A 14,056-nucleotide genomic window follows, 5' to 3' on the forward strand; every position below is an offset into this window, starting at 1 on the left:
TGGAATAATCAAAAGGACGCAAAACCTGGCAGACGTCCTTCATAGTGGCCCACTCTGTGGTTGTGAAGTCTGATCGGCGCTGACTGCGACTTCTTTGCGCCTGATGCAGCTGGTACTCCATAACTGCTTGCTGCTGCTCACACAACCGCTCCAACATATGTAACGTGGAATTCCACCGGGTAGGTAGGTCACATATGATGCGGTGTTCCGGAAGGCGGAATCGGCGCTGCAGAGCAGCAATGCGGGATCTGGCCAAGCTGGAACGCCGCAAGTGAGCACACTCTAGGCGGACCTTGTGCAGCAGGGCATCAAGATCCGGATAGTCCCTCAGAAAACTCTGCACAACCAAATTGAGCACATGTGCCAGACATGGGATGTGAGTGAGGTTGCCAAGGGCCAAAGCTGCCACCAGATTTCGGCCATTGTCACACACTACCATGCCTGGCTGGAGATTCGCTGGCAGTAACCACACATCGCTCTCCTGCTTGATGGCATTCCAGAGCTCCTGCGCTGTGTGGCTTCGATGCCCCAATGAAACTAGTTTCAAGACGGCCTGCTGACGTTTGGCCACGGCTGTGCTCATGTCGGTCATAGGTAAACGTTCACGGGTCCATGTGGAGGTGGACTGTGACGGATCCTGCAGAGAGGAATCAGAGGAACTGGTGTAAGAGGAGGAGTCGATGCGTACAGACTGGATTCCTGCAATCCTTGGAGTGGGCAGGACACGTCCTGCGCCACTCGCACGATCTGTACCTGGCTCAACAACATTAACCCAATGGGCAGTGAGGGAAACATATCGCCCCTGTCCATGCTGACTGGTCCACGCATCGGTGGTGAGGTGGACCTTGCTACTGACGGCGTTCAGTAGCGCATGTTTTATGTTTGCCTCAACATGCCTGTGCAGGGCAGGGACAGCCTGCCTGCTGAAGTAAAAGCGGCTGGGCACCTTGTACTGTGGGACTGCCAATGCCATCAAGTCACGGAAGCTGTCAGTCTCCACCAGCCTGAACGAGAGCATTTCCAGGGACAACAGTTTGGCAATGCCTGCATTCAGAGCCTGTGCTCGGGGGTGGTTGGCCGAGAATGCCCGCCTTTTCTCCCATGCCTGTACTACCGATGGCTGTAGAGTAGACTGGGAGTGTGAGGATGACTGGGAAGGTGGTGCTGTGGGTGGAATTACACAAGGTCTCTGGGAGGAAGCCAAACCAGCTGTGCGTGAGCTGGAGGAAGAGGCAACACGAGCTGAAGAGGTGGTAGCTGCCGCTGTTGGTTGGCCTACATCTTCAGTGTGTTTCTGTAACTCCACCGCGTGCCTGGTCCGCACATGTTTCCACATATTTGTGGTATTGAGGTTGCTGACATTTTTCCCTCTTTTTACTTTATGATGACACAGCTTGCATTTGACAAAACAAATGTCATCTGCAACTGTGTCAAAAAAGGACCAGGCACTGCAAGTCTTGGGAGCGCCCTTTTTGGCTTTGGAAAGAGACAGGCTCCTAACGGGTGCCAAAGTGGAGGCTACAGGCTCCGCAGTCTTCCCCCTCCCTCTCCCTCTTTGGCCCGTAAGAGGAAGCTCTTCCTCTGAGCTGCTCCCACCACCTTCCTGTTCCTCACGCCACGATGGGTCAAGGACCTCATCATCTCCACTACCCTCTGCCACCAACTGCTCCTCCTGGGTAGTCTCAGCAGCACAGTACGCACGAGAAAGCGGCACCTGAGTTTCATCATCAGATGCGTACTGCGCTGTGGTCACCGGAGGCACTGGCCCACCTGCCTCTTCAGAGTCAGAGAGAAAAAGGTGTTGGGCATCACTGCACACTGCCTCTTCTTCCATTTCTCCAATGCTGCTTGGCTGGCCCCCTGTTTCCAAGCCAAGAGATTCAGAGAACAGAAGTAGAGACGGCTCCTGTCCTGGGCTCTCTGACTGCCTGGCCAATTTGGCAGGTGGTGAAGAGACAGATGGCTGCTCTCCAGTGCTCTGTGCCTGAGAGGATGTGGCACTAACTGAAGTCGATGCCGAGGCGTTAGCTGCCATCCACCCGACAACGGCTTCAATTTGGTCTTCACGCAGCAGCGGTGCACGGCGCTCTCCGACAAAGCTGCGCATGAAGGACTGTTCCCTGCTGAAACTGAGTGACGACGAGTCACCGGCGCCCGCAGCAGGCACAGAATCACCACGTCCTCTCCCTGCTCCTCTCCCTGCTCCGCGCCCACGCCCACGTGCCTTACTCCCTGCCCTCTTCATCTTGGTTGACAGATAAAGATAAGCAGAAAAGTACTAAGGCCTTAGTGTGCTTATTCCTGTAATGCTCCTCCTAACAGGTGTAAGAAACACTAATGTTGTAAATTGTGGACTAAACTTTATTATTTTTCAAATGTGGCCTACACAAGTGTAAGTTGTGTTTGGTGAACTTAACCTTTTTTTTGGTGCAGATCGGGCTACAGAGCTAGTTTAAATCACACGGAGACCGTGCAGACAGCCGTAAACGGCGCTGCAAGGCCAAGAAACCCTCCTCTAGGTTATCCTATATAGTGTTTTTCCACTATTTAGCTGGATACAAGTGGAAAGACACTAATAGGAATTTTTTTTTTCAAATTTTAAACTGGCTGCACTATTTGAAAAAAAGGAAATTGTTTTTCAAGGTATGAGGCAGTAACGCACCCTGAGCTGAATCCAACCGGCTATGGCTGCACACAGACTACAGGGCGAGCTGGGCTCACACGGAGACCGTGCAGACAGCCGTAAACGGCGCTGCAAGGCCAAAAAACCCTCCTCTAGGTTATCCTATATAGTGTTTTTCCACTATTTAGCTGGATACGAGTGGAAAGACACTAATAGGAATTTTTTTTTTCAAATTTTAAACAGGCTGCACTATTTGAAAAAAAGGAAAATTTTTCTCAAGGTATGAGCCAGTAACGAACCCTGAGCTGAATCCAACCGGCTATGGCTGCACACAGACTACAGGGCGAGCTGGGCTCACACGGAGACCGTGCAGACAGCCGTAAACGGCGCTGCAAGGCCAAAAAACCCTCCTCTAGGTTATCCTATATAGTGTTTTTCCACTATTTAGCTGGATACGAGTGGAAAGACACTAATAGGAATTTTTTTTTTCAAATTTTAAACAGGCTGCACTATTTGAAAAAAAGGAAAATTTTTCTCAAGGTATGAGCCAGTAACGAACCCTGAGCTGAATCCAACCGGCTATGGCTGCACACAGACTACAGGGCGAGCTGGGCTCACACGGAGACCGTGCAGACAGCCGTAAACGGCGCTGCAAGGCCAAAAAACCCTCCTCTAGGTTATCCTATATAGTGTTTTTCCACTATTTAGCTGGATACGAGTGGAAAGACACTAATAGGAATTTTTTTTTTCAAATTTTAAACAGGCTGCACTATTTGAAAAAAAGGAAAATTTTTCTCAAGGTATGAGCCAGTAACGAACCCTGAGCTGAATCCAACCGGCTATGGCTGCACACAGACTACAGGGCGAGCTGGGCTCACACGGAGACCGTGCAGACAGCCGTAAACGGCGCTGCAAGGCCCAAAAACCCCCCTCTAGGTTATCCTATGTAGTGTTTTTCCACAATAGAGCTGGAGACTGGTGGAAAAACACTAATAGGAAATTTGAGAAAAAATGTGCAGCAGGCTGCACTAAGAGCAAAAAAGAACAACTGTGTGAGGCAGTGTGAACCCCCCCTGAGCTGAATACAACCGGGTATATGGCTGCACACAGACTACAGAGTGAGCTGCACACACACACACACAGAGACCTTGCAGAACGCTGTTAAAACAGCGCTGCAAGGCAAGAGCAAGGTGAACAGTGAAGAACACACAGCGTTTTGCTAAATTAGCCTTTGGAAAGGAAAATAAAGCAATTAGCTAGCTCAACTGGCCCTCAGTTAGAACACAGCGTCCTGTCCCTAACTGAAATCACAGCAGAGTGAGCGCAAAATGGCGGCAGCGCTTTTTTATAGTGCAGAGTGACATCATTTCAGCAGCCAATCCAAGCCTTGCCAGTACTTACATGCCCACCATGCTAAACAGGATGTGCCCACACTTTCATTCATTCCTCATTGGCTGCTGCGTTCAATTTGAATTCTGGGAACTTCCGATTCCGGTATCCGATACGCGGGAAGTATCGGAATTCAGTATCGGAATTCCGATACCGCAAATATCGGCCGATACCCGATACTTGCGGTATCGGAATGCTCAACACTACTCACCAGTATATGTAGTTCAAGTGTCCTTTATTATCATAAATGAAGAGGCATCTTCAGGGCACAAGGGAGGGGGTGGAAGGGAGTGCAGTCGACGAGATGACGGCCGTTTCACGCTACAACAGAACGTTTCTACAGGTAGGCTAATAAATACACCCATCCACAGGTCCTGTTCTCACTGTTATTAGCAGCAGCTTTTGTCAGATGATGGGAGCTGTAGTCTCATCAGCTGACACCAGTCACCGGAGGTAAACTTTATACCTCCGATCATATCTGAGTGCTTACGCTGTCTTTTCACAGTGTGGGAACTGTGGCTCTCTGACTGGTGGGGATGATTTCACCGCCGATCATAAGCGCTACGTCGGTGTTTAACACGCTGTTACACAGCGAGGGAAACACTGGCTTTTGTGCTGTGTATGTTCGGCTATATTCGCTATTAAATCGGCAAATATTGCAAATTCGGCAATCATGAGCCAAACCAAATATTGAAATTTTTGCTCATCTCTACCCATTATATATGGTGCATCATATGGGGCCCATTATATATGGAGGATTATATGTAGCCCATTATATATGGTGCATTATATGGAGTCCATTCTGTTTGAAGCATTATATGAGGTCCATCATATACTGTATGGAGCATTATATTGGACCTTTTCTGTATGAAGCAATACATGGGGCCCATCATATACTATATGGAGAATTATATGGTTCTCATTATGTATGGAACAATATATGGGGCTCATTTTTCTGTATAAAGATTTATATGGGTCAATTATACTATTTGGAGCATTATATGGGGCTCATTTTACTGTAGAGGATTACATGGGGCCAATTATGAATGGAGATACATATTGAGCTCACTATATTGTGTGGAGTATTATATGGGGCTCATTATACTGTTTGAAGCATTATATGGGTCTCATTAGACAATATGGAACAATATCTGGGGCTCCTAATTTTTAATGGAGCATTATATGGGGCCCATTATACCGCATTGAGCAATATATGGGGCTCACTATACTGTATGGAGCAATATCTGTGGCTCATTTTTCCTAATGAATAATTATATGGGGCCCATTATACTGCATTGAGCAATATATGGGGCTCACTATACTGTATGGAGCAATATCTGTGGCTCATTTTTCCTAATGAATAATTATATGGGGCCCATTATACTGTATTGAGCAATATATGGGGCTCAATATTCTGTATGGAGCAATATATGTAGTTCATTATACCTTGTGGAGCATTATATGGGGTCTATTATTCTGTATGGAATAATATATGGGGCTCATTTAATGTATGGAGCAATATATGTGGCTCATTTTACTGTATGGGGCATTATGTGGGGTCCATTATTTTATACATGCCTCATTCTACTTCATGGAGCAATATATAGGGCTGATTATTCTGTATGGAGCACTATGTGGTGCCCATAATGCTGTATGGAGCAATATATGAGGCTCATTATTCTGTATGGAGTAATATATGGGGCTCATTATTCTGTATGGAGCATTATGTGTTGCCCATAATACTGTTTAGAGCAATACATGGGGTTCATTATTCTGTATTGAGCACTATGTGGTGCCCATAATACTGTATGGAGCAATATATGGGGCTCATTATTCTGTATGGAGCACTATGTGGTGCCTATAATACTATATGGAACAATATATGGAGCTCATTATTCTGTTTGGAGCACTATGTGGTGCCCATAATACTGTATGGAGCAATATATGGGGCTCATTATTCTGTTTGGAGCACTATGTGGTGCCCATAACACTGTATGGAGCAAGATATGGGGCTGATTATTCTGTATGGAGCGTTATGTGGTGCCCATAACACTGTATGGAGCAATATATGGAGCTCATTATTCTGTTTGGAGCACTATGTGGTGCCCGTAATACTGTATGGAGAACTATAATGTCCGGTTTCTGAGCTATTGTAGAATGTACAATAGATATCAGTCATGTAATGTAAGAAGTGAAATAGTTGGCATTGTACTATACCTATATTTCTCTGCTGTATATGTGCATAAAAAATCATGGTATGTGTTAAAGGGGCTTACTGAGACTCTTTCACCTGGGGCCCACGAAAACCTGGATCTGGCCCTGTATGCACTGCACAGTACCACTTCTCCTATCCTGTTGCGCAGAGGCGACATTGGACTTTGGGAGGGTCAATATTAATTTAATATGTTCAATATTACTATGGCCAAATTTAAAAATAAAATATTGGAAAAGCTGTTTAAATGCACTATCCCACGTAATCCTCTCTCCTTTGGAGAGGGGATAACTTTTCAATTGCTACAGATCCGAATGCTGGAACCCCCATGATCCTGAAAATCGGAGCTCTGTAGAGCACCATGTAAATGCAGCTGCGGTCGATCATACGCACTGTGACGGCATTCACATGTGGGTCTTCAAATATCTCTTTTTTGGAGAGTGAGGGGCACGACAAAGTAAAGCAAAATTCACTGACGGGGGTGGAGAGTGTTATAGTTTGTGGGCTGGTGGGATTTTTGTGTCAGGGCTGCTTTTTTGTCCCTGTCCGGTCCTGTTGGGGTGTGTCACCCAGTTGTAATTAAGTTACCTGGTTAAGGGCTCACTCAGAAGTTTTTCCCCCCTGAAGCAAAACCCGAGCTATACCTCTGGCTAAAACATTATATCCCAGGTTGTAGCTATAGGGACTGCAGGGGTAGCAGTGATATTGGATTATGGTGCTGTGCAGGACCCAAGACTCCCTGCCACATAAAAAGCATATAAAAGATACGGTAGTTTTATATATATTTTCCATTAGGTTCTAGGAGCTTAAAGTTACTCTTTTGGATATGTGAAAAGTAATTGTGTCATTTTATTTATCAGACAGAAGAGAAAAACGTTTCATTTTAGATGCAGAAACTTCCTGAGTAAACATTAAGTAATGTACAATATGTTACAGAATAACAACTTGTTTTTTTCCATGCGTCTAATCATGGCACTAACCTCATGACTTATAAAGTCAGCGATAAAAAGAGGAGATCTTTTGGTGCCACAAATGCAATGTCCAACAGAACATCATCTTTTCTTTCTATACAATAACATCCTGCAATTACATCTCATTTAAAGGAAGAAGGTTGCAGCCGTCTCGTTGGAACCAAACTAAAATGGTTATTGTACACTGAGAAGAGAAAAAACAAAACCATCATTATTATAGAGAAATCCTCGTATGTGCCTTCTAGATTAACTGCTTTCCAACCTTGGCAGTCCCAATCCTAAATTATTCATTTTATTTTTTTTTTCTGTTAAAAAAATGGCTTCTAATTCTCCTGTGGATAACAAAGGGCATTCCAGAGAGCTCCATCAATTTGTCAAAATGTTGTACGTATTCTTCGAGAGCGACAAAACGAAGGCGTGCGAGGCTGCGGCCTCTTTGTCAAATGGGAATTATGACTTTGACCCCTAAAATATGTGTCTCATTTTTAAAGATTCTCTACAACCTGTAGGTGTCACAGGATTCCCTATAGAAAGGCTTTTTATACCAAGTTGTGAGTCAAATCTTTTGTCTGACAGAGCGTAGAACAATTTCTACTCATGAGCATATATTGATTAAAGACGGGCACGAGGGCTTTGTGTTGATTTGACTTTTCTGCAAATTGCTTTATGAATTGGCTTTTACTGTATCTCCACATGAATTATGCACAAGAGGTAAAGATATATGGTTTGTTTTGATTGATTGTGGCGTGCACTGACTTTTTTAGAAGATGTTTAGTGTGGATAAATAAAACTTTCTACTTTCACAAATCATCCATGAAAAATGGTTAAACTGCCAGAGTGAAGTTTTTAGATCATCATTCAGTTAAAAGTTCGGTCTGATTGAAGTTAAGGAGGATTTCCTATTAACTAAAATGGCCTTAATAAAGTCCCATTATAAAAATAAATCTATTTTCCAATTTACTTTAATTAAAATTATTATGCTATTTGTGAGATAAAGTAATACATTTAGCATCTGGGGTAAGTAATTTCAGTCAGTACTTTAACAGCCAGGATCGACCTTCGGGTCACGTCTGTCCACTGACTTTAATTTTCTGACCTGCTTCTGGGTAACTTACCTTGCTATTTTCCCAGTGGGCATTCCTTTTTTTTTTTACCTCGGCTTGCCTTTAACTATTTGCATTCTTTATGATTTTGTCCCAACACTAGCCTGATTCTGATCTTGCTATTCCCTTGCCTTTGGTTCCAGAAAGCAGCTCTTCCATAGAAGCAAGCCAGTGGACCTCGTTTTAACACCAGATTCCTGTACAAGGGCCTATAAGTGAAGGCCGGAGTTCCTTTGGAAACTACAAGATGGAGTGGCTTGTGCTAAGTCTGTCAGAGGTACTGTGCTCTGGTATCCCCATCTGTCACTGGACTCCATTAATTTCAATACAACCCATATGAGAAACTAAACTAGGGAAAATACGAACACTCCTAGATAGTTGGTTTGGTCATTTCAAGCACACTTAATGCTTTTATGGTGGCCCAATTGTAAGAAACCAAATTTCCAACAGCTCATCAACCAATATCTCTTCTATAATTACCCTGATCTATAGGTAGCAAATGATTGGGAATATGAGTCCAAAACTGACAACGTTGAGGGTTACACCACATCCAGGAGATATTACAATATCCAAAACTGGTAACTAGGGTTGAGCGAAACAGATCGGCACTTTTCAAAAGTCGCCGACTTTTAGCAAAGTCGGGTTTCGTGAAACCCGACCCGATCGCACTCTGGGATCGGGTCGGCGATCTCTAATTAAAAGTCGGGTTTTGATTTATACATATATATATATATATATATATATATATATATGTCATTCAGAAACATATATATACTGTATATATTTATATTAACTTCAGCGCGATATAGCAGAAAAGCCGGTAATTCAATTACCGGCTTTTCATTTCTCCTGCCAAAACCCGACATGATTTGAGACATGGTTTACATACATTAAACCATCCCATATCCCCCTTTTTTTTGCATATTCCACACTACTAATGTTAGTAGTGTGTATATGCAAAATTTCGGCACTCTATCTCTTAAATTTAAGGGTTAAATCGCGGAAAAAATTGGCGTGGGCTCCTGCGCAATTTTCTCCGCCAGAGTAGTAAAGCCAGTGACTGAGGGCAGATATTAATAGCCTGGAGAGGGTCCATGGTTATTGCCCCCCCCCCCTGGCTAAAAACACCTGCCCCCAGCCACCCCAGAAAAGGCACATCTGTAAGATGCGCCTATTCTGGCACTTGGCCACTCTCTTCCCATTCCCGTGCAGCGGTGGGATATGGGGTAATGAAGGGTTAATGCCACCTTGCTATTGTAAGGTGACATTAAGCCAGATTAATAATGGAGAGGCGTCAATTATGACACCTATCCATTATTAATCCAATAGCATGAAATGGTTAAAAAAAACACACACACAATATTAAAAAGTATTTTAATGAAATGAACACACCGTTTGTTGTAATAATTTATTGTACGCTTAATCCAGTCGCTGAAGACCCTCGCTCTGTAACAAATAAAAAATAATAAACCAATAATATACATACCTTCCGTAGATCTGTAACGTCCCACGTTGTAAATCCATCTGAAGGGGTTAAAGTATTTTACAGCCAGGAGCTCTGCTAATGCAGCGCTGCTCGTGGCTGTAAACCCCAGTGAATGAAGGTAATGTAGGTCAATGACCTGTAGTTACCTTCATTCGCGGTGATGCGCCCCCTGCTGGATGTCTCTGGAGCATGGGAAAAGTTCCCAGGCTCGAGGTCATATGAGGACATCCAGCAGGGGGCGCATCACCGCGAATGAAGGTAACTATAGGTCATTGATCTACATTACCTTCATTCGCTGGGGTTTACAGCCACAAGCACAGCTACATTAGCAGAGCTTGTGGCTGTAAAATATTTTAACCCCTTCAGATGGATTTACAACGTGGGACGTTACAGATCTACGGAAGGTATGGATATTGTTGGTTTATTATTTTTTATTTGTTACAGAGCGAGGGTCCTCAGTGAGTGGATTGAGCGTACAATAAAATATTAAAACAACCTGTGTTTTTATTTTAAAATACTTTTTATTAATGTGTGTGTGTGTTTTCTTAACCATTTAATGCAAATGGATTAATAATGGATAGGTGTCATAATTGACGCCTCTCCATTATTAATCTGGCTTAATGTCACCTTACAATAGCAAGGTGACATTAACCCTTCATTACCCCATATCCCCCGCTACACGGGAATGGGAAGAGAGTGGCCAAGTGCCAGAATAGGCGCATCTTCCAGATGTGCCTTTTCTGGGGTGGCTGGGGGCAGATGTTTTTAGCCAGGGGGGGGCCAAAAACCGTGGACCCTCTCTAGGCTATTAATATCTGCCCTCAGTCACTGGCTTTACTACTCTGGCAGAAAAAATTGCGCGGGAGCCCATGCCAATTTTTTCAGCGATTTAACCCTTAAATTGCTGAAAGCTATTAAATTTAAGAGTTAAAGGCAATTTAAGGGTTAAATCGCTGAAAAAAAATCGGCTTTTCTGCTATATCGCCCTGAAGGAAATGTAAAAAAAAAACAAAAAAACCCATAGACTTAAATTGGGTTTCGAGTTTCAGCCGATCCCCGACCCCGACTTTTTAATAGGATCGGCCGATTTCACTCGACCAGACTTTTGAGAAAGTCGGGTTTCGTGAAACCCGACTCGACCCTGAAAAACTAAAAGTCACTCAACCCTCCTGGTCACATAATAAGAGATGGCCACACACATTAGATAGCTGCTAACTCATTATTATTATCATTATTATTATTCATTTATATAGCACCATTAATTCCATGGTGCTGTACATGAGAAAGGGGTTACATACAGAGTTATAGATATCGTTTACAGTAAACAAGTTTACAGTGACAGACTGGTACAGAGGGGAGAGGACCCTGTCCTTGCGGACTTACATTCAATGGGATAGTGGGGAAGAGGCAGAAGGCAGGGGGTGAGGCGGCGGCTCTGGCGATGGAGAGGAGGCGGCAATGGCAATGGAGAGGTGGCAGCTCTGGTGATGGCGAGGTGGCGGCTCTGGCGATGGCGAGGTGACAGAATGGTTATTGCAGGCTGTACGCTTTCTTGAAGAGATGGGTTTTAAGGTTCCGTCTGAAGGATCCGAGGGTGGTGGATAATCGGACGTGTTGAGGCATGGAATTCCAGAGGAAGGGGGATATTCCGGAGAAGTGTGGAGGAGAGTAGGAGGTCTTGGGAGGATCGGAAATTATGTGAGGTAAGATATTGGGAGATTGGTTCAGAGATATAGGCAGGGGACAGGTTGTGGATGGCTTTGTAGATCACTGTTAGTAGTTTGAACTGGATTTGTTGGGGAATTGGGAGCCAGTGGAGGGATTTGCAGAGGGGAGAAGCAGGGGAGTAGCGAGGAGAGAGGTGGATTAGCTGGGCAGCAGAGTTGAGGACAGACTGGAGTGGTGCAAGAGAGTTAGCGGGGAGGCCACAGAGGAGGGTGTTGCAGTAGTCGAGGCGGGAGATGATGAGGGCATGCAGAAGATTCTGCTGATAGTTATTTCTCCAGACCACCCACCTCCATATTCTTGCAGGCTCAACTGATTGGTAGTGGTTTTTCTCCCTCGTGCTTAGAACACGAGCATAGACATTTCTGGAAACAAAAGGATTGAGCATTGAAATTTATCATGACCAATCCTGTTTTCATCCAACATCTTCTATTAAGGGAGAGCAATCGAGCTTTCATCATTAAAATCTCCAGCTTCAGTCAGCATTAATCATATGTATGACCAGCTTTATTCCTGACTTCTAGTCTGACTCTAGGTACAGTTTGTTGGGGCTTCATGATTTTAAAGTGTTTATGCATAACTGACCTGCAACAAATGCGATCTCTATGTGGAATAACAAATTGTTGTGGCGTAAACTGCAATTTAACTCACTGGAGCAAGAGAAATGTTCTCTGGGGTGATGAATCACTATTCACCATCTGGTGGATGAAAATGGGCTTCAGATGTCAGGAGAACACATCATAGCGAATGCATAGTCCCAACTGTTATGGTTTAGAGAGAAAGAAAAATATTCTGGTTTGTTTTTTAGCTGGATTTTACAGTTCCAATAAATGAAAATGTTCATGCAACAGAATACAATGGTATCTTGAAAACTTTGTGGCATATGTAAATTGTCTCTTCAGAGAAGGAGAGGACTAGAACTCTAGTGCCACCTATTGGAAGTAGCAATCCTAACAGTCAATGTCGACCCTTTAACGAGCCTTGTCACATGACTTAGGATAATAGCCAAACCAGAACCTCAATTTGCAGACACTGTGAGATTCTGGTTTGGCTATTATCCTAAGTCATGTGACAAGGCTCGTTAAAGGGTCGACATTGACTGTTAGGATTGCTACTTCCAATAGGTGGTGGAGTGCCCCCAAGGGCTAGGGGTACTCGGTACCGGATCCTTCGGTTCTCGGGGGGATGTCACGGTGGCTGACCCGGTCCGTGGCCCTGGGACGTCCATGTAAATGGGGAAAGGTCTTTAAAGGGATATGTTCGTGATGCCACCTGTGGTACTCGGTCAGGGTGACCGACGCTGCTAAGGGGTCCACTGGGGTGATGTTATGGCAGCTAGATGGTATACCTTCCCACAGGTGAAGTGTATCCCCAGGGCTTCCCGGTGTGTAGGTAGTGGATGGTGAGAGGTGCAGTGAAGAACGAGGACACAAGGTTGCAGTCTCTTTACCTTTTACTGAAGGTTTCAGTATCCAAAGTCCAGAGCACCAGACCACAGGGCAGTCAGAGTCCAGCCAGTTTGGAGGCAAATCCAGAGTCCCCTTTTCTAGGTATAAATCAGTAGCCTTCCTCTAGCACCGAGGTGTTGTAGTACCTTACTGCTAAGCTTCTCATAAGGTCCCCACAACTGTTGAATATGTTACAGATGTCATGTCTCTCTGTCCCCCAGATGGATAGGACAAACCCGTATTACCGGTGGCTTGAGGCATTTTACAGGGACACTATCATGCCCCAGCCTCTAAGGGGTGCCACCTTGCCTCCTGGGTATAGGGCGGGCAGGTGCCATGAAATTAGCTGTCCTCCTGGTCTCTGTTAGGAGTGCCCTAATAAATAGGAGCATAGCTCCCCCTGGTGGCCTGCAGTATGAAAATGTGTTGCATGTTTGTGATACCTGGATTCAGTTGTCCTTCTTTGCCTCCAAACGAAACATCACTCCCTCCTAGAGGAGAATGATATTACTGCAACGACCAGGACTCTGGGGCGCTGCAGTGGCACTAGAGTTCTAGCCCTCTTTCTCTCTGAAGAGACAATTTGCATATTTCCCAGAGGAGCATTGCGGCTTTAAGTCTCCTTACCTTGACATGCTTATCATATCCCTCTCCGCAAGGAGAAACGATACTTCTTGGATTCCTGGAAAATGTAAAGACATCCATTTTAACATGATAATGCTTCATTGCATAAAAGGACCTTCACTGACCTACACTGAGCCCAGACCTATGTACTTGAGCACAAAACCTTACAAATAAGAAATATGCAGGGAAACAGCAGGAACGGTATATTATAGGCCATGATGGACATTATCGGGAAAGTTTGTGAACCCTGCATCTTACTTTTCTCCAAAGAAGCACTTAATCATAATAGCTACAATTTTATGAGTCACATGAGTGGCAAAATACTTAGTTGGAATACTGCAAAATGTAGATGACTATTGTATTTGTGAGTTTTTCAACCCCTTTACATTTTTCTGCGGTTACGTTCTTGTGCACAGCAATAATCATTATGACACCTATCAATGCCTCAATCTCTATGCTTCTGCACCCAAATGTC

This window comes from Ranitomeya imitator, chromosome 2 (assembly GCF_032444005.1).
Source record: "Ranitomeya imitator isolate aRanImi1 chromosome 2, aRanImi1.pri, whole genome shotgun sequence".
Lineage (NCBI taxonomy): Eukaryota > Metazoa > Chordata > Amphibia > Anura > Dendrobatidae > Ranitomeya > Ranitomeya imitator.